This window comes from Solanum tuberosum, unplaced genomic scaffold (assembly GCF_000226075.1).
Source record: "Solanum tuberosum cultivar DM 1-3 516 R44 unplaced genomic scaffold, SolTub_3.0 scf00720, whole genome shotgun sequence".
Lineage (NCBI taxonomy): Eukaryota > Viridiplantae > Streptophyta > Magnoliopsida > Solanales > Solanaceae > Solanum > Solanum tuberosum.
This window is the reverse complement of record NW_006239631.1, coordinates 53,418-58,804: the sequence shown is the minus strand read 5'-3', so window position 1 is coordinate 58,804 and position 5,387 is coordinate 53,418.

Sequence of the window (5,387 nt, the reverse complement as noted above, 5' to 3'; positions counted from 1 at the left end):
TCTTCTCGTGATGTAGGTACAGGTTCTCAGCATCCAGATCATGCTTAGATCGGTTCCCGATATTCAGTTCAACAGCTACAGTGGTGAGTCCTCATTCTTCGAGGACGATAGTGATGTTATCTTTCATTCTTCAGTCATTTAGTTTCAGTTTTGCTAGATTTAGTTGGGGCATGTCCCAACATTTCTAGTTAGTTTAGAGGCTTATTTCAGACATAGTTAAATTCAGCTTAATGTTGAGTTAATATCTTCTTTGTATTAAACTCATCAATTTTCATCTATCTCAGTTATAGTATATGGGTATTCCCCATCTTTTCATTTTGTTTATGATTATAGCTTCCGTACAGTTCCTATTATTCAGTTTATAATTAGTATGCTCATGATCATGCCAGGAGGGTTAGCTTGGGATCACTTGTGGTCCTAGGTCCCGTGTCTGTGTCTCGGGGGTAGCTCGGGGAATGACAAAAACAATCCAAATCTCTTCCTATCTGCTTTGAATTCTCTCATATTTCTTCAAATCTTCTTGTCCTCTTTCTTAAAAAAATGACTAACTCTTCTTCATCTTCAAAACTCCCTATCTCCCAAGAAATCGAAACTCCCAGTTCATTCAATTTCTCAATTCCTCCCCCAGAAGAATCTCCGTCCACACCAGGTTGTGGGATTGGTGAGACTGGCGAATCTAACACTCCCCTCATTGAAGTGATGATGTCTCATACACTTAAATCTGAGGAAATCTTACCCTTTTCTCCAACTTTTGTTTTATCCGGTGAGAAATTCCAACATTTCGAGGCCCAATCAGTTGTGAAGCCCAGTCTTGAGACACCTACGGAAGGGTTAGAAGTTGTGTCTAGAGTTGTGTCATCTACTAGTCTGAGTGGCTATTCAAAGGAAATTTGCCTGAGGGTAAGGGTCCAGAGTCCAACATTCTAGCAGCAACATAGGAATTGGTGCCCGTACAAAGTTTGGCCTCTCTTAGAGGATATGTTCAACAAACTCTGTTAGAAACAAAAGTTGAGATCGCCGGAATAGGTCCCTCACAGTGTTCAACGTGTGTTCGACCAAACTCCTAAATCATTCGATGTTGACAGTGAGGAGGAGGAGGAAGAAGAAACTCCTTTAGTTTGGTGGAGAAAGGGGGTTCAAGGGGTAACTGTTGTGAGTGTGACAGTTCCAGATCTGGAGGTGGTTGATACTTTGCATGAAGCTACACGTGACGATGAGCCTACTAAGTCTGAAAAGAAGATAAAAAGGAAAGAAAAGGGAAAAATGGTAGATTTGCAAACCATAGGAGACGGAAAAAGAAGATACGTGACCAGAAATGAGACATAATTTAATGGGAGATGCCTTGGCTGCAAACGAAGTACAAACATAAAGAAACCAGAGACGGAGAAGGGATGGTCATATGCCTGATGAGGAACCTACTTCAACTCCTTTACATATAGGGTCAAGTGAGACAGATTCTGACGACATTGCTAGAGCTGTGGTTAAAAGGAAGAAGGAAGCAAAGGTTGAACAGGTCAAAGCAAAAGGGGTTCACATGTTAGTGAAGAATGCTCCGGTGAAGAAGGAGAGTGTGATTAAAAGGGCTACTATGAAACCAAAACCCGTCAAGGGACCAGGTCCTCCTGTTCAAAAGCCAGTGGAAGAAAAGGGTTTTGACTAGGGGAGCACGTATTGCAGAAATGAAGAAACAAAAGGTGTTGAATGGAAGAGTATTCCATCTAGAAATTCTTACAAAATTTGGTATGTCTACTCATTTTGATTCTGTATCTCTGCAAAGCTGGGATCACTTGTTTGAAGCCCCAGCGCCTTACTTGCATGACCCAGAGGTGCGTGAATTCTATTACAAAATAGAACTTCTAAGTGGTTGAGGGATCAAGACAAGAGTATGAAGGGTTAAAAACTCTCTGAATGAAGAAATCTTGGGCATCATTTTGAGTGTACCTGTGGAAGGGATATGGTCCATTGAAGGATACAAACCCTCTAGTGAGTTTCCCCAACAAGCCACCAAATGTAGGGACATCAAACGTGCAGGCCTGCCTAAGAAATTCCTAAGAGGAGAGTACCAGTTGATGTTTGAATTCATCAACAAGGTTTTGGTACCAAGGACTGAGAAGAGAACTGTAGCATCTGCTGCTGATTTGTTCCTTATGGAAAAATTCGATGAACTTGAAGCCATCAATCTTCCTGCAATTATGCTTGAACACATGCATAGGGTGATGACTTGGAAGACCGCCAAACATGGCATTCCTTATGGATATCTGTTGAACTATGTGTTCAAACACTTTGAAGTACCTCTTAAAAGAGGTGTACCTAGTATTGTCAAGCAGATGTTCTCTGTCGTAACCCTCTTCGAGTGTGAATGTGTTGAGGGAAAGGCAAAGTGTAAGTCTCATGTGTCAGATCTTCTCGAGCAACAGGAATCTCTCAAACGAGAATTGACTGATCTTACAGTTATACTGAATGTTAAGGAGGTTGAGATTGCACAACTTAAGGCTCAGTTGCAAAGGACCATTTCCAAGGGACCTGGTACTAGTTTTGTGGGTGAGAATGAGGTCAAAAAGTTGAGAGCTAAGAATGAGCAGCTGTTGAAGACAAATGCCTCACTCAATGAGGAAGTCCAAGCTCTTAACAAGCAAATCATTCAAGCTCATGTCGATGCAAATGAGCACATGGCCTTGCTGATGAAAACATTCTCTCCCCTTCCCCCCCCCCCTCCGTTCTAAATGTGTCATGTCTCCCTGTCATCCTATCTTTCTATCTAACTCTAGTGGCAAAGTGTACTGTTTTGGCTGACTTCTATGGTCAGCTTAGTGATCTAATGATATTGTCTCTTGTGCCCTGTCTCGTATGCTTATCTTCTCTATTTCTGCTTACTTGTGCATGAACAGTGTGGCCCATGGCCTTGAATTCCTAACATTTTGCATCCAGCTTGTGTATGTTTACTGCTACTCCTTTTCAATGATGTCAAAATGAGGAATTTGATTGTGAAACTGTTATGAAATTACAGTCTAGTGGAAGAGAGGGGATATGGATGGGAATACTGTTGATAGGGGGAATACTACTGATAGGGGGAACTAATGTATTTTGAATGAATGTTAAATTTATGCGAGGTAGCATAAAGTTTGTTTGTCATCATCAAAAAGGGGGAAAATGATAAGTCTTACTATTCCCAAATGTTTTGATGATCTCCTCACAAATGCAAGGACCCGGTCCTCTGCAGAGTATACTCGTCCAGGTCTATGTGCTATACAACTAGAAAGTTGTCACATCAGAAGTTGGTGAGGTCGTCAGTGTACCACACCAATCAGAATGGACGAGTTTGTTTTGTCCAATGGTCAATAACTCTTTATGGTTGATATAGTCAACATGACAAACAACAAATCACTCATTCATTTAAAGAGAGAATATTCAATCTTCAACAAAACAGCAAGGGACCTCATAGACTGACGAATTGCTTCCTGAACCAGCTGTTATTTTGATTGCTTGTATTTGTACTTACATTGTAGGATTCATTTCACATGTGTTAGAAATGTTTCAAACCTTGGGTGAATCACTGTATCGTAACTAGTGGACGCATACAGTCCAGTTCGAACCAAAAGAATATCTCAACTGCTACGCCTAGATCGTACTTCATTTTTCAACACCATTAAAGCAACTATAGGAGACAGTACAATAATCATGAACAATCTCCTTCAGCATTTGAAAGAGCAAACAGATCCAATGATCACTACTGTACTAGCAGATATAGAACATATCTTCACTCCTGAAGAAACAATATCAGTAGCTAGCGACAATGGTTTGTCCAATGGCAGATTGAGAAGCAGGGCTAATTTCTTTCAGAATTCACTGATAGGTCCAAAATATTCTTCAACTAAAATTGGAAATTCAAGAATTCCAGGCAGAATAACCATCGGTTGTCTAGAGAAAGCTGATATGCGTAGAAGAGTTGTTCCTTTCCCGGATTCCATACAAGAGCTACTTGATATCAGTGCTGACAAATTTGGCATCTCTCTCACGAAAGTACTAACTGAAAATGGTGCACTTATTGAGGACATTGCAGTGATAAGAGATGGAGATCATCTAGTTCTTGCTACTTCATAAAATTAAGCATAGCTCAATCGTACATATTTCAGAAATGAATCTGATTGACCTATAATTTTGTATAGTAGATGATAGATCACTAACAAGGCAATGTAATTACCATATAGAGGAATTTTAGTCATTGATAAGTAATTGGAAGAAAACGTATAAATTTTTACAGATAACAAATGTTCCTCCTCAATTATATAGAATTATTGTACACTAAATATCTAGGTATTTGTAGGATCATAGTGGACTTTAAATTTTTGTTGTCTCTAAAAATTTTATAGATAACAAAATTTTTGCTCCCTTATCTAACTTTGGTGTTGGAGACTTGGAGTATCCCCCAATATAAACACTCCCCTTGAAATGAAGGCTTCTTTGACCTAAATGCCTGTCCACATATCAGATGTTCTAATTTGGTGGACGAGAAACTGTTAGTGTTGATATTAGTTGGTCAAAACCAGATAGCCTGTTAATATTGATACCGCACTTAGTTTATTGAAGACTTATTCCATTATGTTACACTATTACTCTGCTTTATCTACTACCCTGCGTTAGGGAGTAGGATTTTGTCCATTTACAGGGGGAAAAAAACTGAGTTAGCAATTGTTTTCTAGTTCTTGCAAGCTCAAGGTTTAGGACTAAAATGATCACTTTTTTATTACATTAAGGAGTATTTCGATTACATGGTATATATAGACTAAAATGATAACTTTTCTGTACATTAAGGATTATTTCGATTAAGTGGTATATATATGAAGGATTAAAATAATCACTTTTTCTGTACATTAAGGACTATTTCGATTACTGATACATATGTCCAATAAATGGTATGCATTTTCAATGTATATTATGAAAATCTTAAGCAATTACAAGAGTTGTAAAACAACAATTAGCATACTCAGTTATAGGTATCTCACATGGAGAAGTTGAATAAATTAAACTGTTAATCGATTGAGTTAACAAAAGATCACCATCCTATGAAACAACGAAAGAAAAACACCTATGTCAGTGGAAATGGTAGAAGAATTAGATGACAGACCACCATAGACTCCGGTGAATTGCCGTCATCACCTTCCGAAGCTTCATCAGAACCTCTTCACTTTCCCTATTGACTTAGGGTTTTCACCACCGCATGAAAAGAAAGAACGAAGAAGATCATACTTTGCTCGCGCCAAACGTGTTATATTCTAGGTGTTTTGATGATCCTCATAAATACAGGGACCCGGTCCCTGGCAAAGTGCTCTCGTCCAGATTCAAATGAGGTACAATTGTAAAGCTGTCATGTCAGGTGGTAGGTGAAA